This window comes from Pteropus medius, unplaced genomic scaffold, assembly GCF_902729225.1.
Source record: "Pteropus medius unplaced genomic scaffold, Ma_sr-lr_union100, whole genome shotgun sequence".
NCBI classification, from domain to species: Eukaryota; Metazoa; Chordata; class Mammalia; order Chiroptera; family Pteropodidae; genus Pteropus; species Pteropus medius.
Window position 1 is genome coordinate 3,995,326 of NW_024349796.1, and position 25,159 is coordinate 4,020,484.

General features: G+C 44.4%; 1 protein-coding gene and 1 pseudogene across 1 annotated transcript in view; both read left to right on the forward strand.

The window, feature by feature from the left end:
• Nucleotides 1–25,159, forward strand: part of KIF26B (kinesin family member 26B) — a 385,762-nt gene that overhangs the window by 51,426 nt on the left and 309,177 nt on the right.
• On the forward strand, nt 19,612–19,730 carry LOC120619390 (uncharacterized; annotated as a pseudogene).

Consider the following 25,159-nt stretch of genomic DNA (forward strand, 5'->3'; position numbering starts at 1 on the left):
ACACGGGGTCCACTGTGCTCACTTCCTGGCTCCTTTCATTTCTCCTCTGGCTTTGGGTTTGGGAAGCCTTGTCCCGCAGCTTGACAGGTAATTCTATTCTGCATTGAGAGAGGCGAGTGGTAAGGAGCTGGGTGTAAAATTTCAGAGCCGTTGGTCATCCCTGATGGCAGCAGGAGGATGGGGGTTCCCAACTGAGCAGCAGGCTGAGGTGGAGAGGACCCCTCACTGTCAGCATCCTGAAGGAGTACGATATGTGATGTGTGTGTGTGTGTGTGTGTGTGTGTGTGTGTGTGTGTGGCGCAGCCAGTGGGCGAGGTCGAGATAGGTTCTTTGACGCATAAAATACTGTTTCTTGCAAAAAGAAGTTGAAATTTTGCAGCTGGTTTTCTTTAACTACCAGCAACCCCAGCATTGTTTCAGAAAGCCACAGAATTTCCAAACACAATGCAAATTCCAAGAGTGTAGGGTGTGGATTTGGGGGACTGAGGTGGGTGTGGATGGCTGGGGGCGGGCAGACCACAGCCTGAGCCGTTTTGTCCTACCTGGGTGACGAATTTCACACGGCTCCACGGTCCTCAATTTTGTCTTGGTCAGGAAGGAGCAGGCTCCGGGCACTAGCAGTGGCCGTAAAGACCAGACATCAGGTCAGGACAGCCCCGTTTGGCGAGACCTTTAATGACTGCCTTCCCATCAGCTGGTGTCCGGGGAGGCACATGGTATCAGTTAAGCTGCAGAGAGACATTTGTACAAGTACGTTTGTTAATGGGAAATTTATTTTTTTCTCTAATCTTAAAAAATGTGCAGTCTGTACCCACATATTTTCAAAATAGCAGCAACAGAACCAGCCACCGAGACTTGAGTCAAAGCAAAGAAAGAAAAGGAAGAAATGAGCAAAACCACCAGCCTCGCAAGAAACGGTTTCCACGCTCCTGACAGCTCTCGGCAGTTTTTATAACGAGACTGTTGACCTGGGGGTCAGAGATGGCCGACTTTCTCTGAAGTTTGAAGGAAGCGAAACATTTTTTTCTTGTTCTCCTTCTGCTCTTCTTACGCCTGCTTTCCACTTTACATTTTTTAACTCGACAAACTCAGGCGACCTTACGAAACAGCTCAGGAGTGTGAGTCAACTCTGGGTTTTGAAGAAACATTTTAAAAATGGCTTCTGTGTTCTTTGAAGCACAGGGAGGTCAATCTGTGTCAGTGTGGTCAAGTGTGTGTACCCGAAGGGCATTGGTGCAAGGTTGTGGAGGCACAAGGAAGGTGAATGGTAGTCTTTCCAAATTGTGAAGAGTGTAATTTGGAGAACATTCTCAATTCTTCCATCGGTGTAGGAGAGGCATGTTGTAATGGTTAAGGAATACTACGTGCTAACTGAGTGAGGGGAGAAAGAATCTCTTAACAAATGGTTCTGGAATGAACAATGCTAGGTACCAACATAGAGTCTGGAGGGATTAAATGATTAGTTGTAGAAAATGAAGCTCTGAAAAGAGTAGAGGAAAGTACAGGTGAGTTTTTTTCTGATCTCGGAGTGGGGAACCTTATCTACACCTGACAGCGAGGGAAGAAAAGTCAGTAAACAGGACTGAGAGATTGAGCTACAAATCACACGCAAACATATTCATAGCATCATAACGGCAGAGCCTTGAAACAACCCAAACGTCTGTTGAGAGGAGAATGGATAACTAGAATTTTTCATACGGTGGAATTTTTTAAACAACGGCCCAAGTTAATAACTACAGTGACATGCGATAATATGTGTAAATCTTAACAATATAATATTCAGGGCAAAAAAGATTACTTACGACACAATAACATTTAAAATTTACTTATTTATTTTAAAATTGAGGTATCGTTGACATATAACATCATATTAGTTTCAGGTATACAACAAGATGATAGCATTTTTAGCCACATTTTAATACGAAACATTTCAGACAGGAAAGTCGAAGGAATTTCACAGTGAAGACCTGTGCTCTCACTGTCCAGTTTATACCGGTATCATTTTACTGTGTTCGCTTTATCATGTCCCCATCCAGCCTGCCCTTTGTAATCCGGTGTTTCTCACCTGGGGGTGCTTTCGCCCCTCTGGGAACACTGGGCAACGTCTGGAGGCATTTTTGGTTGTCACAACCGCAGTGCCCCTGGAATCCGGAGGGTCGAACGAACACCCTGCATCGCACAGAACAAAGCCTACGACAAGGAGTTGTCCAGCCCCAAATTTCAGCAGTGCTCAGGTTGAAGGACCCTGCATTAATCTATCTCATATTTTGACACATTTTAAAGAAAGTTAGACACATCCCGTAGAACATTGTCATTGCCTTGGAAAGTCCTCTCGTGATCCCTCCCCGGTCAAGCTTCTTCGGGCACCCCGACTGAGGCAACCACACCTCCTGTCTTTTTCCACCATCGATTACTTTTGTCCCTTTTAGAATCGCGTGTCAATGGAATCATAAAATACTCACCTTCTGTGTGAGACGACTTTCAGGTCCATAGCACAGCGGTCCTCCGCAAAGTGTGTTTTGTGGACCTGTCGGAGCATCTAAAACCCTTTGGAGGTGTCGCAATTAATTTTATACTAATCCTGAGACTTTTTCCCCCCTTCACACCGCATTGACATTCTCACTGATGGCGCAAAGGCAGTGGGAGGTCGACCTATTGGTGCCGGACAGAGGCAGTGGCACCGGACTGCCGATAGCCGTGATCGTGACATTGCACCTGTGGTAAAAGGAGTCGGTATTCCTTGAGTATGCTCCCGATGAGGCTGTAAAAATGATTAATTCTCTTAAATCTTGGCCCCCGAGGATGTGCCCTTTTCCAATTCTGTGAGGAAATGGGAAGTCCACATAAGTGCTGTCGCTTAGGGGCCATGGTTGTCGCTAGGACAAGTTCGCGTGCAGTTGTTCGAGTTGCCAGCCGCACCAGCCACCTTTTTTTTTTATGGAACATCGTTTTCACCTGGAAGAACAAATGACAAACTGTGGTTATTTAAACTTGAGTGTGTGGCAGAGAGAATAAACCTGTCACTCGAAATAACTAAGTATTTGTTGCGATGGATACAACCTGGATCTGCAAATGGAAATTAGAGTCTTGGAAACTTGCGTCATCATGAGCTTGATCATGTCCCAATATCTAAGGCTTTTCTGGTGAGATTGTTGGTGATTTTAAAAAACGTGATTTTTAAAGTAGTGTATAAGGACATGCATCAACATTTGGGAATTCTGCGTAACTCGGTGAATCATTTTCCAAATGACCTATGCATGATGTTACATCATACGTGGGTAAAAGTTCCATTCCAAGTGTAAATAGGCCAATGGACTTTCATGTAATAGAGTACAAAAAGTTTATTGATATGGTTTCAGGTTCCACATTAGGACTAACCTGTAAGAAACTACCACTTCTGAGTTTTGGTTTGTATCAAAGATGAGTAGCCGTTATTGCCCCAAAAGGCTATTAAAATATTCTTCCATTTTCTAAATACATATCTGTACGAGGTCGAACTTTATATACTTTAGCCACAAACAATGATCACAGCAGATTGAATGCAGAAGAAGATATATGATCCGACCTATATTCTTTTAAGACAGACGTTAAAGAGATTTGCAAAAATTAAAAAAAGAAAAGGCTTTTTTTTTTTGGCTTGGGAAAATATAATTACTTTTCTCAGAAATATGCTGTTATTTTGCAAGAGCTTTATTTTATTGTATTCAAATGAATTAATACGCATTTTGGAATTTCCTTATTTTAATTTCTATTACTATAATTATAACCCACATAAACAAAAGCTTTTGAACGTCCTCAATACTTCAGAGTGTAAAGCGATCCTGAAACCAGAAACTCTGAGCACCGCTGACTTTCATAATGCGTTTAAGATGTGCCATGTTGCTGTATCAGGCGTTTATTCCTTTTTATTGTGAGTTGTATTCCATTGTGTGAATGCACCATAGCTTGTTCATTCTCCTATTGATAGACATCTGGCTCCTTCCAGATTTTGGCTATTGTGAATACAGCTGGCACGCACATTCTTGTACCAATCTTTTTGTAAACATGTTTTTCTTTGGGGTAAATACCTAGGCGTTGAAATGGACTCGTCATAGCGTAGGCGTATATATTTATTGTGTACGAAACTTCCAGATAGTTTTCCAGATTCTTTACCGTTTCACATCCCCGCACAATGTACGAGAGTATAATAGCCTTTTTAGAAGGTTAAAACAGCAAACCACACAAACACACACATACACAATTTCAGAATTCAGATAGATGAAATAATGCTATATACAAAAAGAGCAAGGGAGGGATGAGCACAGGAGTCGGGGTGACGGTGAACTTGGAGGGGAGGCAGGGAGACGGGCTGGGGAGGCCAGCGTAGCAAGGTGGAAGACACTGGGAGATCAGTTAAAATGGTGTTTTATAAAACAATGAGGTAGGGGGATTCTTTCTAATAGAAAATCGCTCCCCAGAATATCCGTGCCTGTGGCAGCAGCGAGGCTAAGGCTGTATTTTCCTGTCCAATCTCTGTATATCTGAGTCTTCTGAGGCTTTGGATCTCTACAAAGAGCAGTCTGACCTTCAGTGGGGGGCTGACGGAGGGAACACGCTTCTGCTGCTTACGTGGCGGCATCAGAGGAGAGGAGTGAAGCCCGCTGCTCCCGCCATTTAATAATTCCTATTGGAATCGACGACCACTTTCCTGCTGGGCTTCCCTCAGCCATCTAAATCCTGGCTGCCCTCTGAATCGAGAAGAACTGGGAAATCTAAATAGACCCATCAGCAGTATGAAAATTGAAACGATCATCAAAAACCTACCAAAGAGTAAAAGTTTAGGACCAGATGGCTTCTTCAGTGAATTCTACCAAACATTTGAAGAAGATTTAATACCTATTCTCCTCCAATTCTTCCAAAAAAATCAGAGGAAGCAATACTTCCCAACTCATTTTATGAGGCCAATATTACCCTGATACCAAAACCTGGTAAAGATAACACAAAAAAAGAAAATTACAGACTGATATCTCTCATGACCACAGATGCAAAAATCCTAAATAAGATACTAGTGAACCAAATATAGCAGCATATTAAAGATTATATGCCACGACCAAGTGGGCTTCATCCCAAGATGGTTCAACATATACGAATCGATTAATGTGATATACCACATAAACAGAATAAAAAATAAGAACCATATAATTATATACATAGATGCAGAAAGAGCCTTTGACAAGATACAGCATCCATTTATGATCAAAACACTTAACAAAATGGATATAGAAGGAAAGTACCTTAACATAATAAAGGCCATATATGTCAAACTGTCAGCCAATATTATACTTAGTGGTGAAAAACTAAAAACCTTTCCTCTAAGATCGGGAACAAGACAAGTCTGTCCACTATCCCCACTGTTATTCAATATAACACTGGAGTTCCTTGCGAGTGCAATCAGGCAAGAGAAAGATATAACAGACATCCATATAGAGAACAAAGAAGTCAAACTGTCACCATTTGTGGATGACATGATGCTCTATATAGAAAACCCTAAAGACTCCACAAGAACACTACTAGAAACAATAAGCAAATACTGTAAAGTTTCTGGATATAAAATCAATGTTTAAAAATCCATAGCATTCCTATGCTCTAATAATAAATTGTCAGAAGAAGAAGTGGAAAAAATAATTCCTTTTGCAATTGCAACAAAAAGAATAAAATACCTAGGAATAAATTTAATGAAACATGTCAAGGACCTATATGATGAAAACTATAAGACCTTATTAATGGAAATTGAAGAAGAGACAAAGAAATGGAAAGATATTCTGTGTTCTTGGATTGGAAGAATCAACATAGTTAAAATGACATTATTACCCAGAGCAATTATACAGATTTAATGTAATCCCCATCAAAATCCCATTGGAATTTTTTAAGGAAATAGAACAAAAAATCATCAGATTTGTATGGAAGCACAAAGACCCCGAATGCCAAAGCCATCCTGAGAAAAAAGAACAAGTCTGGAGGCATCACTCTGCCCGACTTCAAATTATACTCCAAAGTGACAATAATGAAAACGGCATGGTATTGGCAGAAAAACAGTCATATGGACTAATGGAACAGAATCGAGAGTCCAGAAGTAAACCCATGTTTATATGGGCAAATAATTTTCAACGAAAGACCCAAAAACATACAGTGGAGAAAAGAAAGCCTCTTCAATAAATGGTGCCGGGAAAACTGGAAAGCCACTTGCAAAGGAATGAAACTAGACTTTGTCTATTATCACACACCACAATGAACTCAGAATGAATTAAGGACATGAATATAAGACCCGAAACAATAAATGGCATAGAAGAAAACATAGAAACTAAACTCATGAACCTTGGACTTAAAGAGGATTTTATGAATTTGACCTCAAAGGCAAGGGAAGTAAAGGCAAAAATAAACGAATGAGACTACATCAAACTAAAAGGCTTCTGCACAGCAAAAGAAACCTTCAACCAGGTAAAAAGACAACCATCCAAATGGGAAAATATATTTGCAAGCAATGCCTCTGATGGGGCCTAATGTTCAAAATGTACAAAGAACTCGTACAACTCAATAACGACAAAAACAACATGATCCAATCAAAAAATGGACAGAGGACCTCAACAGACACATCTCCCAAGAAGACATACAAATGGCCAACAAACATATGAAAGGATGCTCAACATTGCTAGCTACTAGGGAAATGCAAATCAAAACCGCAATGAGATACTATCTCACACCTGTTAGAATAGCTGTAATCAACAAGACAAGTAATAACAAGTGTTGGAGAGGATGTGGAGAAAAAGGAACCCTCATACACTGCTGGTGGGACTGCGAATTGGTACGGCCACTATGGAAAACAGTATGGAGGTTCCTCGAAAAACTTAATTGGTCTACTGTATGATCCAGCAATCCCTCTACTGGGTATTTACCCCAAGACTTGAAAACTCACATCTGAAAAGATATTTGCACACCAATGTTCATAGCAGCATTTTTCACAATGGCTAGGATGTAGAAACAACCGAAGTGTCCTATGATAGATGATTGGATAAAGAAGCTGTGGTACATATATACAATGGAATATCACCCAGCCATAAGAGAGGAATTATTGCCATTTACGACAACATGGATGGACCTTAAGATAATCATGGTAAGCGAAATAAGCCAGACAGAAAAAATTGAAAACCACATGATATCACTTATATGTGGGATATAAACCTAAAAGCAACAAACGAACGTGACAAACAGAGAGTCATGGACATGGACAATAGACTAGTGGTTACCAGAGGGTAGGAGGTCGGGGGAGGGGTGAGGTAGATGGGGTCCAAGGGGTCAAATATGTGGTGACAGAAAGAAATCAATGTGTGATAAACACACAATGCAATATATATATATATATATATATATATATATATATATATATATATATATATATATAATCACACATCTTACTATTGAAGTGTACGCCTAAAACTTACTGGATTTTGTTAACCAATGTCACCATAAAAAAAAGAAAAAAAAATTAAATCCTGGCTGCCCTTGCTGTGGATTCTCCTCCTAGCCTCCCGGTCCTGTGCAGGTGACTTGAGGCCAGAGTGAGGCCTCACTTAGCCATGATCAGAAACATCCTGCACCCCTAGTCCATAAGAGATAGAAAGATTTAAGCCTGAGTTTATTTACCCTTAGCTTTTATTATTGTTATTCTTATTTTAGGACTTGGGATAAAAAGGCCCATAGAAACAAAAGCATAAAACAGCTTTTACTGAGCAAACATTATGCTGATTTATTTGTGAGTGAAATCTGAACCATATGGTCTAGACTCCCTTAAAATGTGCGAGAGGCTCAGGATTAAGGGAACAGGCCCTTGGCAAACTTGTTTTGTGTTTCACTAAACACGTGTTAACAAAATAGAACAAGGGCGCTCAGTGGCCTCATAGTCTCTGGGTGCTGACTGTGTGTAGAACATCGAGCTTGGTGATTTGTGTCCCTCACCTCACTGAATCATCCCGACAATCTTAGCCAACACAAGCACGACGGTGGCACTTATTGCCTGCGGGAAATGTGGGCAAATGGGGAAGATCTGGAACTCAGGCTTTGTCCAGCAGTGACAACCGTTCCTTCCAAAATTTCCTGACTGGGACAGAGATGGGCGCGCGGCCCTGTGGCCTGCAGGTGTGTTGATCTCGGATCACAGAGAGCCAGCTGCACATTGTCTCTGATGAGCTCCTCATAGCAGACACTGAGAGTGAGGTCTTGCTGGCCTCAGGGGGCGTGTATCGCCGAGTCTTGGAAAGAAACGGGTATTTGCTGAGTCACGTGCTGCCCATAACCACCAGGATGATGTCAATCTCGTTCATGGGTTGAAGCTTCTGATTTGCCATAAGAAACCTCAGAGGACCTGCCCTCCATCTGGAAAGGTGGCCGAGGAAAGCCATTCTGTTTCCCCTCCTTTACGAGTCCTCGCAGACATCCAGTTCTGTGTCATTGGCTTGTCAGGTGGCATTTTTCAGTTTCTTGAAATACAGGCCTTTTGTTCTGAATGAACTGTAGAGAATGGCCAGCTGTGACCTCGATCGACCCCTCGAGTGGGCCAGTCTTGTGTCATTTTTTAACCTATTCCAGGGGAACTGCCCTTTTGGTGCCAGGTGACATTGCTATGGAGATCCAGTTGCTGGGGGGCACGCACTTCTGGTTGAGCTGAGCTGCTGACAGGTCAGAGGGGAAGGAGGGGTGTGTCTGTGATAAGTCACATTGACTTACCTGTTTGGTAAAGGAAAAACATACCAACCATCTTACTGCACAGCCAGAGGATTCCAAGCGTTCTGAAAACTCTATAACGTTGCTAAAATCTACAGCATAACCAAACCTTCCGCATGATGATGGCGCACAGCCGCAGGGCAAGCCAATGAGGCACAGAAGCTGCCTCTTCGCATCCGGGCTGAAGGCTGTGGCCTCCACTCCGTCCTCTCCTTCGCTGCCCTCTCTTCTTTCCTTCCGACCCCTCACGCGGCCCGTGGAGGATGCTCGTGCGGCGTGCGGATTCCGCAGGTGCAAAGCCATTGCCCTGTCGGCTGCCTCCCTGCTTCATTCCAGCGTGTGGGATTTTAAGTCAAGAGTGAAGGGAGAACGGGACGAACGTAGTTAAAATTTTAGAACCAGTGTTTCCTGAGCCACTAAATGTAGCAGACTTTGTTATAGTTGGGTTATTTTCCAAAAATCTTTTTGTAGTTTTTTTTGGGGGGGATGGTGGTGGGTGCTTGTGAACACTGGATTTATCCATGGAAACAATGACATGAAATTCTTAGACTTGCTTTCTAAAGCCACCTGTAGCAGCCAGCATCTAAAGTGCACCTACCGCTTATAGAGTCTACGGCGGATCAGGGCAGCGGGAAGATGTCTCCCTCTTCACAGTCCTTTGCACCATCTACCATCCTAGCAGCTCCTTAGCGGATCCTCATTCAGAGTCTTGTTAATTCTCTGCATTTGTACATTTTCATAACTGAAATCACTTTTGTATCTTGATGTTCGTCAGTAAGAGCTGTCTCTAGGTCCACATCTTCTCGTGCATTCTGAATTAAGAAACAAAGGTCCATTTTCCCTTTTGAAGCATAAAGTTTCCTCTAGTTATAATTAGGGAGAAGAGCGATAATGGTGATGATTGAAACAAAACACCCACAGTTGCAGAGTGTTACTGTGTGTAGAAATTACCGCTTAGGAATTTACCTCTATTATTTCACTTAATCTTCGCAATAATCCTAGGAGATAACATCCCTCTCGTTTTGCAGCTGGGACTTTGCAAGGGCGCTTTACCTCTGGAGGTCACATTCCTAGTAGTGGTGGACCAGGGACAGAAGCCCAGGTTTGTCTGACTCCAGAACTTATTCTCCAACCACCACGTGACACTCCCTCCTAATAGTAGCTGGAAGGCTTCAACAAAAGTAAATAAGATGACATTCCAGCTATAGGGATTTATTTTACCCATACTTCTCTGACTGGATATATTGTCAAATTCCCAAACTCTATTTTTAGGGAAGTTGCAATTTCTCCTTCCCACCGATCCTTTAAGAACAGGATACTCTCTGCCTAGGGTGATATAGGTTCAATTCCTGAAGGAGGGGCATCATAGTTCGTAACTCCTGCTGGTAAGGAGTTCACTACGTATTAACTCTGAACTTGTGAACGTCCACAGGTAAGAACAGAGCTACACATCAGAGTACAATCCAGTCTGTTCACTGATGGTGCGCAGTAACTTTGACCTTGACCATCCTGTTGTTCCTTAATCTGATGTATATTTATTGTGTTTGTATCTATTTTATTAACAGTTGTAGCCACGTCATAGTCTGTAAGTGATGGGCACTGTGACCGTTGAAGGAAGTGTTTGATTATTCTGTCATCAAAGCGTTACTTTAGACTTAAAGAGATTGCCACCCAAATCTAACGTTCTGATGTTTTCCAGATTTCTCTATTCATTCTCCTGTTGGTTTGTATAGAGATCAACAGGGAGAGCAAATAAAACCACTCATAACCCACAGCTAAAGTGTATCTAGGAAACAGGAAGCACTATAAACTTCAGTTATATATAAGTGGGGAAGTAAATGTCCCAAACCAGCGAAGACAACTCCCCAGCCCCCATCTAAAAAGGTGCCATTTGTTAAGATACTGCAGTTCACTGCACCAACAGAAGAGGGCACTCTTGAGTTAGTGAACTTAGGGAGCCACCCAAAGGATTTTAGAAACAGCTGTTCTGTGGGTCTAGGAACATCCAAGTTATTTAAGAATGATGTGAAAATGGCAGGTAACATCCTTTAAATTTTACTATAAAAAGAAAATAGAAAATGAGAATGAAAACTTTTCAGCAGAAGGAAGAGAATACTCCCCCTTAAAACAGCCACAGAGCAAATGAAAACTATAATACCACCTCCCACAGGAAGTGAACATCGTCAAACAAACATGTGAAGAAAAGAAAGCTTCAAACAGAAATGTGAAAACCAGAGTAGAAACAAACAAAAACTAGAAAATGAGAGATTATGACTCGCAAGAAAGACTTGAAGAAAAAGACAAAATCATCCCAGAAATGAAGACAAAATTACAAAGTATCCATTTATATTCTGTTGAAAATATAACATAGGATATTGAAGAAGAGCAAAATCAGTTAAGACAACAAAAATGAGATAAAGAGGTGAAAAGGCTCAGAGAGTGATATTTAAAAGATAGATAAAGAAGATCCAACACACAAACAATTGAAGAAGGAAAAGCAGATTAATGGAATAAAACTAACTTTACAAGTTATTATCCAAGAATGCTTTCCAGGAAAAAAAAAGATGAGAATTTACATATTTAAAGTTTATATATGTATCTGGAAAATTTACCCCAAATGCTTAAATTCTAGACATAGCCTAATAAACTCAGTGGTTAAAGATAATAAAGAAGGAGAGGAAGAGATGGAGAGGGAGGAGGGGGGGGAAGGAGGAAGAAGATGAAAACAGCCCTCTGGCCTCCAAGCAAAAATCCCAAGTCACTTAAAAAAGGAAGAAAATTAGGTTGGTATCAGACTTGTCAACTGCTACATACAAAGCATGACCACGACGGGACAATATTTTTAAGAAACTTTAGGAAGGTGTGAAACAAAGATTTTATATCCAGCTAATTTTTCCTTCAAGTATCAAGGTTATAGAAAAAAAGTTTTAACTATATAAGAACTCGGGGAATACTCTACTAACAATATCTTCCTGAAAAATGCAGTAGAGGACTATCATCACCCAACTAAATACTAACTATCGACATTTTGTAAAAACACTGGTGATTGAAACCCAACAAGTTTCAAAGCTGCTTTGAAAGAGAACCTCAGGTTTCTGAGATTAATTGGGTATATTCATTCATAAGATCCTTGCTAAGCAAGTTTGAGGATTAAAATAATGAACTAAGTTGTGATGTTTTCACCAAATCCAGAATCTTTGAAGACAGATTAGGACATGGCTTTGGAGGCTCTGGATGCCGAGTGTGGGAGGGAGTGGACGTAATTAGTGGAGCTTTCGAAAGACCTGAAGCAGTTATGACAGGTGCAGCTCATGGAAGAGTTTTCTAGGAAAAGAATACAAGTTTCGAATTTGGTAAATTTATTGAGAGAAGGCACCCACGTCCATCCTGAAGTCGTAATTGTTTGTTTTATGGAAAAGATCTCTATAGACTATTATCTCCTTTTGTTATCTAGACTTGGGAAGATACTACCTAGAAATGGTGGCAAATTTATGGCGCATGTGTTTTTACTACTTTCCTCCCAAGTGTTGCACATTAATGACTGATCTTGGCAATGCCTTTCTTTTTCGTGGAGCCCTAACGAAGCCTCGGAATTCCTCTCAACCTAGCACACCAGGCGGCCATCACCATGCTGTCTGCGTCTGTTATAAGCTGAGATAAATTTGCTATCCCTGCCTTAACTGTAGGTCTGTGGTTTGATTATTTAGCATCTTCCTCTTGCTTGTGGCCTCTAACGGGTTTACAGAACACTGTCTCAGCAAGCGTTTATTGGTCACTTGGTAAATGTCAAGCACCATTTTAGGCAATGGACATAATGAAATGATTAGGACATATTCCCATCCTTCGGGAGGTTTCCAGAGCCCAGAAGGAAATGAATGGTTCTGCAGAATTTGCCTTATAAAGGTGTTACTCTTAAGTTATATCCAGCATTGCAGGGATCATGAAATATTCTACTTTGTAGAAAAAATCATGGACTCATACAGACTTCTAGTTTTAGCATGGCGAAACATGATGATGCCCCATTTCTCAGATAAAGTGAACTTCCTTGCCCTCTTTCTGTAATAGTCGTTATTCAGAGTATGGTCTGAAGACCAGGAGCATGACATCATCTGGGGACTCAATCATGCAGAATCCCAGGCCCGACGCCAGGCCTCGTGAAACAGAATTTGCGTTTCATTGAGCTACCCAGTGGATGCGTGTCTGCCTTAAAGTTGGAGAATCACCGCAGAGCTGCTGCCGTCTGCCACCCTTCTTTCTCCTCAATGACACTTTCCCTCAGTCTCCCCCTAACCAATCACAAGCACACACCCCAATTCCAGCTTCTCTCTGTCATTGTTTTCTGTGCGCACAGCAGAGATACGAGTATAAAACCTCAGGACTCTTAGTGTCTGTCCCGCGGGGTGGCCGTGAGGCTTTCCTGAGGTGACGAGGTGTTTGCTGTAGTGTCTGGCTCAATAAAAAAATGTTGGTTTGTGAATGACACAGGTAATATTCGTTTAATGGCAAATCGGGGACTTTAAAATAGCTTAACCTGTTCCTCAGAGGAACTTCGGGACCTTCTAGTTGTTGGGCTCTTATTTGATGCTTTTAAGTAAACATCCAATAATACGGTACCTGGAGTACCCTTGTGGGGCTGGTGGCATGCACACGTGCACTCACATTCATGCACGCACACGCGTACATGCACACGTGTCATTCATGTGCCAAGGGTCACAACTGCGGTGCCGAGCTCTACCTTGTTGAACAGTCCATGGAGACCCCCCCGCCACCAGGTCCCAGTGCCACCTCACGGCACCCGCTGGCTTCTGGGAACCAGAGGGCAGGCAGGGGCTTGCTGCTGGGACCGCAGTGTTTCCTGGGCCGCGAGTGGGCAGGCCAGGATGGGGACAGCCCAGCCCCCCGGCTCTTCAGCTTTGCAGGTTGAAGGGCCGAGGGCTCGCAATGCAAGCAGGCCAAGTGAGGAGAAGCGCTCCGAGTTCTTCAGCTGTCAACTCCCTGGGTTGGGCTGGAAGCTTCCACGAGCTCAGCAGGGGCGCCCCTTTCCTGGCTTTGCTGCGCCAGCTCGCTGTGAAGTGTTTCTAAGAGAATAAAAGCCCGTCGTGTTAAAACACAGTGCCCTCCACCAGCCGGGTGGGCCCTAGCCGACCCGTCGGACACCCCTGGCGCTCGGGCTGGCTCTGCAGGAGGTCACTGTCGCCTCCCTGTCTTTCAGAAGTCAGAGTCTCCCCGAAGAGGCAGATCTGCTTCGCCACACTCCTGTCTGTGAAAGAGCTCCCATCGTTTTGGTCACCTCCCAATGCACTGCCTGTGGGGGCGGGGGCACCGCCGAGCCTCTCCTTGCAGAGTCGGTGTGTTCAGAGCAGTGAATGGCTTCTACGCAAAATAAAGGCAGCCGGACGATGCTAAACGGGGACGAGGCGTGCGGTTTTAACGCGTGTCAGTGAAACGCAGGGCTTGTCATCCTGGTCGGATTTTGTGCGGTGAAATAAGAAAATGCTCATCGTCCTCCCCAAACCCCAGCACTACAAGCCGCCTGTCCACGTCGTGTCATTCGTGTTTCGATGGTAAGGTGTGAATGGGTAAGAAAGCATGTGAGTGCTGACTTCACATCCTGGGCCCATCTTTAACCAGTTGTGGGTCTTTGGGCAAATCGGTCTTAACTTCATTCGGCCCCAGCTTTTTGAAACTGTAAAGCAGGAATGAGATGTTACCTGCATCGCAGGCTTGAATTGGTCTGAAAGGGCATGAAGTAGCCTAGCACAATGCCTGGGACATAACGAACACTCGATAACTATTATAATCGTTAATATGTGAACTATAGGATTTGTCACTTGAAAGAACCTCGAAATGAATTCCTTTATAAATCTATGTTAATAATTAGCTCTGAATTAAGTTTGAGGTTTGATGGAGTGCATTTTCTTAAAGAGGCTTGCTGTGTATAATGCATGATATTTGGTTTTTCTTTCTGTTTTCTTATTTTCGGTAAAAAAAAAAATCTAAAAAACACTGGGGGGTAGAAATGAAAGCACACGGTATGGAACCCTAGAATATGCTAGAATTGGGGGTGGGAACACCGAGTCTACTTGGCTGCGATCCCACCAGGGCAGGACCCCGTCTGTGTCGCTCACAGCACGTGGTCGGTGCCTGATAATGATGTGTTGCTTGAGTAAATGCATGAGATCACGTAGTTCAGCGCTAACATTTTGCAGGTAGAGAAGTGGGGTTCAGAGTTGCGAAGCAACTCATCTGATGTTACTTAAGGCAGAGCTAGCGCCAGGGCCTTCGGTCATTGCTGATGACCACAGAGGCTTCTGTGGCTCACGAAGCAGCAGAATCCCTTCTTTACGGACAGATGACATGTTCCTACTTCTCTGTCAGCAAGTCTGCTCTTCCGTCACTGATGTCAGGGTGCCCTTGGCTCCTGGAGATGAATCGGATGGAGTTTTCATCGCGGGGAGTGTGCTACTCCAGCACCTAGGGAGCCTCGGGTGGGCGATGGTGCCAGTGACCACTTGCTTCTCTGGCTTCGGGAAATGGTGCTCTAGTGAACTGTGCTGCCGAAGCTGGGACCCAGACGTCATGGTGGAAGAGCCTTCGTGGGACCTCCCAGTTTACTTCTTCCAGCATTTTGGAAACCAACTCATTTCCCTCCTTCTTTGCTGGCAAATCTGTCTTTTGAACAGAGTGCTTTACTTCGGTTGATTCCAGGGAATCTGCAGATTCCTGTGCAAACAGGAAAATCATTGTTTGAAAGTCACAAAACTCTTCTCTTTTTAAATATTCAAGTCATAGAGAGCAGTTCTTCTCAAAATTATGATGGAGCAATTTTTATTTTATTTTTATTTTTTTAATTAATTAATGTTTTAAATGGTGACATTGGTTAACAAAATCCAGTAAGTTTCAGGTGTACGATTTAACACTAAGACATATGTATATTTCATTGTGTGTTCACCTCTCATAGTTAGATTTCTTTCTGTCATCACATATTTGACCCCTTGAACCCCATCTACCTCCCTCCTGCCCCTCTCCCCTCCTCTCTGGTAACCACTAGTCTATTGTCCGTGTCCGTGAGTCTCTGTTTGTCCTGTTCATTTGTTGCTTGTAGGTTTATATCCCACATATAAGTGATATCGTGTGATTATCAACCTTTTCTGTCTGGCTTATTTCACTTAGTATGATTATTTCAGGTTCCGTCCACGTTGTCACAAATGGCAGTATTTCATCTCTTCTTATGGCTGAGTAATATTCCATCGTGTATATGTACCACAGCTTCTTTATCCAGTCATCTATCGTAGGACACTTCGGTTCCTTCTGTGTCCTGGCCACCTTGAATAACGCTGCTGTGAATATTGGTGTGCAAATATCTTTTGGGATACGGGTTTTCAAGTCTTTGGGGTAAATATCTGGTAGAGGGATTGCCGGATCATATGGTAGATCCATTCTTAGTTTTTTGAGGAAGCGCCATACTGTTTTCCACAGTGGCTGTACCAATTTGCAGTCCCACCAAGAAAGCAATTTTTAAAACTTCCAATATGTTTCATATTGGCACATTTGTAAATTACAATAAAAATGAATTGCTAGAAAAATGAAATAAAAAACCTAAAGACGTAAAATATAATCCCCCTATTTTTTAGTTATTGGAAACAACAGATATATTTTATATTCAAATTGCTGCAAAAGACTCTAAATGCTTACTCTTAACAGCTCTGCTTATCTCTGGGCCTCAGTCTATTGCCTGCAGACCCGACTCTGAGTAGCCTTTAATATGGAGATATGGCTTCTTGTCTCAAAGTGTTTTCTGCCATTTACTAAAAGGGTTTTACTTTCTGCTCCGCTTGTCTCTCCCCCTCTTGATTCATTGATATTATGTCCCTAATCTTAGACCTACCTGCCTATGCCAACCTGGAAGCCCATGACCCTGAGTCCCTGTTCCCCCTCATCTGTGCAGATACGTAGCTCAAATCCCATAGAAGGTAATGCTGCTGTTGCACGTAGCAAAAAAGCAGCTATCGGCATGAGGCCAACAAAAGAGCACGAGCTAATAAAAATGATCATCTGATTCACTTTCCAGAAGAGCTACATTTTAGTGATTTACTAGAAAAATGAATTCTTTCTTTGTATTGACCGCTATCAAAAATGTAAAGGAAATGCCATAATAGGTGACTAGAACTCATTTTTGATTGATTGATTAGGATTATGGTTAATACAACGATCTTCTTAATACAACGATCTTCTTAATGTTTTCACCTTAAAGTTGTTTCTCGACAGTGTATTTTTCTTTTACTACGTAAAGAGTTTCTTCCTGTGAGAGTCACACCGTCCTCCTCCATAGCTAGGAATTATTCCAATGTGTAGTGACTTCCCGAGGCCACTTTTGCAGCTTCTGTCACTGCATTTTCTTTCCAGCTTTTACACATTAGCCCAGGCCACTCAGATGCCACCTGACTCAAGGCTCTGCTCTTCAGAGACTTCATTGCTTCCGGGGGTGGGCGGCGCCATCGTCCTGGTCACCTCGTCTTCTAGAGCATCGGCACAGGGCTGCTGTCAACTGCTGTGCGCGTGCATGGCCACGGCTGTTCCAATGGCACGACACCCCGCAGTAGTGGTCAGGCACCTCTGTCCTGGGTCCTGGTCCCCACCAGCACTCAAGCCACACCTCTAGGATTCCTGGGACCTCCACACAACCAGCAACTAACGAGTTAACACGAGGTGCAGCTCGGGGCCTCCAGAACCCTGCTCGGGACTCTGGCTGGTGTATGTTCCAGCAGAGAGAGAGATAGGCAGACTGCACTGCCCCCCACTGCCCCAAACGTGGTCATTGAGGAATCCATTCTGATTGATAGATGTCCATGCCACAAAAGTTCTTAAATATCGCGACTATCAAAACATCATAAAACAAAAAAATTGGGGGCCCTTTGCTATGATCAGCGGGCAAAGGAATTTCATTGTATGCAGAGCTCGTGCTGGGTGTTTTGAAGACATTATAATAATAGATGGTGCATGAAAAACTTGCTTGTCAGGGCAGAACGCACACGCATGCACAAACACACACAACTCAGGAGGGCAATGTGTCTCCGCGTTGACACTGATGTAGAACACGGGTGCCAGGGGTTGGAGAACAGAAATACCGCCAGATGCTACGAGTGTGGGATGTTCTTTCTGTGTTTCTGACGATGCTGCCGCCGGGGCTGCATAGGGTTTTGGTAAACACTTAAAAATGTCATCGATTGGGGGAATATCAAGTCAGTGAATTTTCAAGGCCGATGGGAGAGAGAAGGGAGGCGGACGTGGTGAAAGGACGCAGCCGCTGGCCGGCGCGATGGCAAGCTGACCAGGAGGCGGGTCGCATGTGGGCTCGAGGGGTCGAGACTGGGCTGACAGGTCCCTGAAGGCTGGACATCGGGTTTTGGATTTAATATGAAAATCAAAAAGAAGGCCACAGTGAAGAACACCGGCCATCCACTGAGTTACGGGGCAGGCTCCTTGTCCCAGGACAGTTGAAATGTACCTTTTTGGAAGGCGGTGGAGAGGGTCCCCCTGCCCTTGACCGTGTGTTTTATGCCCATAGAGAGCGTTGCCCTTTTTTCTTTCGCTCCGGGGACCTTTCTGAACTTCTCTGCACAGAGATGTCACAGCAGATGTCACAGCTCGCCAGAGCCCACAGGGCCAGTGCTCTCGGTCTTGCGGTGGGCTGGGGGACCCCAATACCACTCCCAGGTTCAGTGATTCCCTAGGGGGTTCGCAGGACTCAGCTCATAGTCATACAGTAAAGATTCATTACAGCAAAAGAAGACAAAGCAAAATTAGTAAAGGTTTGAAAAGGCACACGGGGTGTAGTCCAGTGTGAGCTTTCAAATCCCTCTCCTCGCAGAATCACAGTGGGTGATGCGCTTAATTCCTCCAGCACCAAATTGTGACAACAAGCGTGAAATGTTGTCTACCAGTGACGCCTGTTAGAGACTCTGTACTCGAAGGTTTTATTGGGGGCTGGTCACGAAGGCACCCTCCATGTAGAACATACCGGAAATCCAGACTCCCAGATGGAAGGCAGATGGTGGGCACACACCACAGTGTTTGTACGAACAGGTTCTGCCCAGGGAGCTACTCGCCGGTTCCGGGAATGGTGGCACTCTCCGGCAATCCCAGACGCCAGCCAAGGGCCCGCCTTGTAAGCGGGCTTTCCGAGGAGGCAGTCACAGGTCTGCTACACTGACTCTCTTCTACACAGTCATTTCAGATGATCTCCTCCTAATCTGCTTTCATACTGTCTTTTGTCGTAAAGGAGTAATGTCTATTTTTAATTCAATGCTTTATAATTTTAATGTCATGGCAAAAAAAAAAAAAAAATCCTTGCCTACCCCATTCATAAAGGTAGCGCTTTATCTTTTTTCCTAATAGATCTGTGTATATTAATGACATATGTAACAAATGAGCTGAACTCTTTTATGAAGTATAATACTTTGTGGAGTCTTGAATTTTCTGGGGAGATTATGACAGTATCTGTAATTGCGACCATATTTTTCTTTTTCGATTCTACGTATTGATTTTTCTTGTCATACTCCTTTAGCGAGGTCCTCTAGTGCCATGTTGAACAGAGGGCGGTCCTCGTCAGCTCTAAAGGTTTTAAGGAAAAGTGTCTATCGTTGGACCATTAAATGTGATGTTTGCTGTGTGATGTGGGTGGATTTTCCTTTATTAAAGTAGGAAGTTTTTGTCCCTGTTTGCTAATATTTAAAAAATTTTACGAATGGGCATTGAATCTTACAAAGCGCTTTTTTTTTTTTACATCTATTCAGGTGATCATGACTTTTGTCCTTAATATGTTAATGGGAGAGCTACATTAAGATATTTTCTGTCTACGGCCATGCCACCCTGAACAAGCCCAATGCCATTTGATCTCAGAAGCTAAGCAAGGTTGGGTCTGGTTAGTACTTGGGTGGGAGACCACCTAGTAAGCCCAGGTGCCGTAGGCGTAAAAAATAAAAAATAAGGGACTGTAAGTTGACAAGGTCCTTGCAATCTGTGAGGTCAACCAAGGGTTGCCTCGCCTAAAAAAAAAGATATTTTTTAATGTTAAGTTATTCTTATGTTATTTGCATTAAGGATGCTTTTGTTATTATTATTGTTATGTTATTATTATTATTATTGAATACACTGTTGGGTTTGACTTACTAAAATTTTGTTTAGAAGTTGCACATCTCTGTTTACAAGTGAATGTAGCCTGTAATTTTGTGTTCTTGTGCCATCCTCATCGGATTTGGTTTCAAAGCGACAGCAGCTTTGTCAAGTGATTTGGGGATGTTTCTTCTTTTTCTGTTCTCTGGATTGATAAGACTGGATTGATAAAATTTGGTAGAACTTGCCTACAAAACTATTTTGACACAGGGATGGTCGTTTTGTTAAATTTTTAACGGCTGATTTAATTTTTAAAAAGATCATAGGACAGTTCAGTGTTTCTATTCATTCTTAAATCATACACGGATTTAAAATTTTTTTGATTATAGTGAATATAGAATTTTAAGTCCTGTTTTTTTCCTTTATCATTATGAGCATTTCCTATATCATTACATATTCATGGAGAAGAAGACTTTTAAAGCATTTACCTCAACGACGGTTTTATTTGTGATTAACTTCGCTTGTAGATGTTCCTAAGCTTGCATGCTTAACATACATAAGGCAGCATCACTGGCAGCGCTGGGCACTTAGTCCCCACACAGTAATTCCTGCTGGACTCTGCACCCAGAGCTAACCAGGTCTTGTAACTTTCCAGAGCAAAATGTTGGAATTTCCTCGGGCTTCACAGGGTGAGGGTAAAGGCGATTTTTATGAAAATGAACAAAGGGTCGGGGGCGGGGAGGGGGAAGGCTTTCCTTTTTGCTAAAGGAAAAATAACACATTCTTTCTGAGTGATGACTCATTTTCGAAACACATCCTGCCTATACCGATGAGCTCAGATTTATAGGCCTGAGCAGTTTCTGTTGAAAGACATCTGTAGATGTTTCCAAAAGTATGTGTAAAGGTGGCAGGTTCTTAGTGCTGGGGGAAGAGGAACCTGGGGAGGAAATATTTTTCCCTTTCATCGATCTCAGTTCATGTGGCATAGCAAATGATTTTTCTCAAAGATGGGGCAAGCACCCTTTGCTGCAAATGCATTCTAAGCGATGCTTCACGCTGGGGGCTGTGAAGCCAGCACCTCAGTGGGTTTATGCCAAACCCGGCTCAGGTTCGCAGCTGTTGGACCCTTTGCGTGCTTGGCTTATGACATAGCAATTACATTTCTTAACGAAAACAAAACACTTTCCAGTTTTAAAGGTCTAAAAACTTTCCCTCCATTCCCTCCCCCGACCCACCAAAATCAGTTAAGAGTCCAGCATCAGTGCAGACGGTGTTCTTTGAGGAGAAGCCTCTGTAAATTCATGTTGAGTTTCCTGGTTGGAGCTGGGTGAAACCCATTTAGATTGAGATCAGAAAACATGGTCAGGCTTGTAAGTTCTCTTAAAGAGCCCTGGCAGATCCTCACGTACTGTTTCTCAAAAGCACTTTATACACCCATGGCATGTGTACGTTTCCTGTTCGGTGTGATTATACGGTCTTTTACAACCCGCAGCCCACATGGGAACGGTGGCTTCATGCTGTACAAGGGACACAGGAGACAGTGCCAAGCTCGCTTATAAAGAGCAATTTGTTTTCTTTTGAGACATTCCTGTTCTGATTGGTTTAAAAATTTTAAATTTTAAAGCAGCTGCCTCAAAGAATTCTATATGTAAAGGTTATATGTGTAAAAAGTTCATGGAGCAAATCATTTTAAAAAAAATCTGGGGACATAAAAAAATTCCTTTTTCCTTTTTTTAACAAGGTGGCACCTGTGATGTTTTCTTCTCTTTTTTTTTTTTTTTTGCCCAGAGAGGAGCAATTTCTATGTTGTTAGACATGGCGCTTCTTTGGTTTTGCATAAGCCATTTCTTCATGGTCCTCAGAGTTAGAGAATGGTTGAAATATTCCCTTGAGAAGTAGAAATAGGGGAACATAAAGAGATCAAATGAGCCATTTAAAGTCATTATAAGTAGGTTTCTCTTTTTCTTTTTTTAATCTCAGCCTCCCCCGCCACCCCCGCCCACTGCATAACCCCTGCCCCGACTCCTGCACTGGAAAGTCCGGGGGACTTGGGTGTGCCCCTTCCCCGCTGTGTGACCTTGAGCAAGCTGTCTGGCCTAAATCTCAGTTTTCTCATCTAGCAAATCTAAGATCCCTTCTCTTCTGACGGCCAATGAATTTATGACAAATTAGGGCTGCCCGATCACCACCGCTGTAGGCCAGGAATATTACCAACATTTGAGGATTTGAAGTAAAATCCCGATTGGACCTGGTATACCCTGCGTCCATGAGTGCACCGCCCGACATCTGTTAACCGCAAACATGAAACTGATGGACACGGTCCCATGATGCTGCGAGGCAGGTGTCAGTGCTGAATCTGGAAGAGGCCTCTGCCTTCCTGCCGTTGAGGAGGCGGAGGCCGGGCTCAGCCCCGAGGGCTGCGGGGCTGAGCTGGGTGGTCGCGGCTCCTCACCGGCTTCTCCGCTTCTCCTACTTTCTGAGTCTTGGCGAGGTTGCCTGACTTTGCGTAGGTCGCGGGTGGAGTCACAGGTTGTATCCCCGACATCCGCCTGGTACAGGGGTGAGCACCTGAAATATCGTTTCGGCTCACCCCTCGACCACTGGGAAGAGACTGAGCTTTCTTTTCTTTGTCCCCAAATTCTTGTCCTTATCGAGCTGCTCCTTAGGGGACCTCTGTTTGAATGGCCTTGCTCCATGGCAGCTTGGAAGGCTGGACACATTACCGGGCTGTGTCCCTGATGGCACGGGACAGGACTAGCTATGATCAAGGTCGCCGGTCAGAGGGTTCTTGTTCCTCACACCTTCTCTGGAGGCGAGTTGGGACCTGAGGTCTCGGGGGCCTTGATGTGGCTGCCGTTCGAGACTCTGCTGGGTTTTCATGTCCTTGTTTTTATTGTCACTTCCTCCTCCTCATCTCCATGCGCGAAGCCGTAAGGCCTGGCGTCCACCCCAGGCAAAACCAACGCAAAAGATAGACAACTGCACTGGGCCACCCGGGCCAAGTGAGCTGTGAGCTTCAGGTGCCGAAGTGCACTGGAGAGGGGTCTTGGGGTCCTCGCGAGCTGATTGGGGCTCACTCCTGCCCCGTGCAGCTTACATACACCCCTCGCTCAACACCGTGTTCAGTCCGTGGTGTTGCTATTGGAGCCGATCCAAGCTCCCTCCTCGGTAACCTGCAGACATAAGCAGGTAAACACACGGGAACCGTGAAACCCAGAGAGACTGACATGAAAGTTTGTCTCACTGTGATTAGCCACTGGCCCCTTTCCAAATTCCACCTGCTCTGTGTGGAAGCTGCGGGCGTTTCGTTCCAAGTGTCTTCTCCCAGCGTCTGACCCCGGGCGTGGGGAACAATGCGCTGGTGTTTGCCAAGGATAACAATGGCGGGGTGGCTCTGGGAGCCAGGCGTTGGGGGGAGCACGAAATCAGAGCTGAGCAGGGCCCGAGGGGTGGGCGGGCAGGGAGGGAGTGGGAGAGGAGCAGCGGGCAGAGGCTGCGGGAGGACCGCTGACTCACCCTGAGTCTGGGAGGTTACTCAACCCATCTCTGCTCTCACCTCCCCGTGTGGGAACCGCTGTGGCGCTGGCATGTTGCTGGGCCCCTGGCATAAAAGGCAAAAGCAAAGATGCTTTGAAATCACAGGTGGCCCTCATTTTAGGCCGCAGCTATGTGTCAATCATATTACTGCAACCGTCCTCCAGTTGCCAGAGCTATGCGGTCCCAGGGGCCGGCATGATCCGGTGATAGAGGCCGTCACAGGTCGAGAGATGGATAGATCCTAAGCTCTGCCACTAGCCCCGTGAGCTGGGGACGTTACACAGCTGTCCTGGACCTTGCTCTGCTTGTCACTGGAAGAAGAGGTGCTGGATGGGATGGCTTCTGTAAGGACTTTCCCAGCTCAGTTCTTCTGCCTTATGTGTCTTGTTGGTGTGTGGCCCTAATCGGTGCCTGCCCAGGTGATGGGCCTTGAGGCGTAGAAAAGACGGCACATGCCCTCAAGTGTCTTCTGTCCCTGGACCCTCCGGGCCGCCATTGCCTCTATTCCTGTCAGACAAGGACGGGGACCCTGTCACTAGACTGCACAAGTGTTACTGCTGAGCAGGGGACCGAGGGTTGGTTTCGATGAACGTAAACACCCTCATCGGATTAGCTGTCTGGGTTCCAGAGAATAAGGCCTGGGAAGTGAGCACAGTGAGACTGAAGACTGGGTAGAAAGCCCCCGGCCCTTCATCGAACTTGGCCATTAAATGCACACGTCACCTCCTGGGAACCTGGTAATAAACCTCTTACAGTGTGAAGAAATATTTTACAGTGTTGATGATAACTGAGAAATGATCTACTTAAAAAGGATAAGTTTTCTCTGTTGAGTTTTCCTGAAGTCCAGCGCAGCCAGGTACAGCGTGATGGGGCAGGATGCTGTTTATTTGCTGTCAGGCGGGTGAAGGAACACATCTCCTGCTGCCTTTTTGGTGGCGTGGGATGGGGGTAGGGAAGAGCACGATGGACCAGGTGAGACGATGAAATAAAAGAGAATCGATCATGTGGACTTGCAAGACTGGCCGCTGCTGGTGGGCTGTTTGCCTGCCCCGTGGGGTTCCGTAGAAGCCTGGCCCGCGGAATCAGGACAGCGTGCTAGCTGACCCTAAATATGCCGCATTCTTGGTGCTTTCTGTCCCTGAGGAACATAATGGAATTCAGGCCACTGCAGTGATGGGGCCACAGCAAGTGCTTGGAGGTTTATGTCAGCTTTTATGCCAACTTCCTGGGGGTTCAGGGCCGGTCACTCAGCTCCTCTGGGATTCGGGTACCTGTAAGAAAGGAAATGAGAATGTTGGATTCTCGCTAGGAACCCGGAAAGAACAACCAGTAAGAACGTTTTGATATTTTATAAACATCACGTTTTTAGTATCGGGCTTTCAATAAGGCCTGTAGGGTTAGTAGCTTTTGAAGCTTGTGCACTGATTAGCTGTCACGCTGCCTGTGGAATTTCCTTTTGTGAATGGCAAGGAAGAGGGACGTTCTTATACATCTGTTACCTCCTGCCAAGTGAAAGTGTCAGGCTGGCATCTGCAGCTTAATCCCCTCGGTGTCCCCATATTCAGGGTGGGGTGGCCCTCAACCTAAACAAACACAGACCCAAGCCCCTGACTGCGGATGTATATGATTCAGTTGATGGACTTCAGATGTAACATTTTTGTTATTAGATTATTAGCTCAACAGCCAACTTGTTTCCTACTCGCCTTTCCTATATTCTCCATGGCACCTGGCCCGGGGCTCTGAAGGCAGC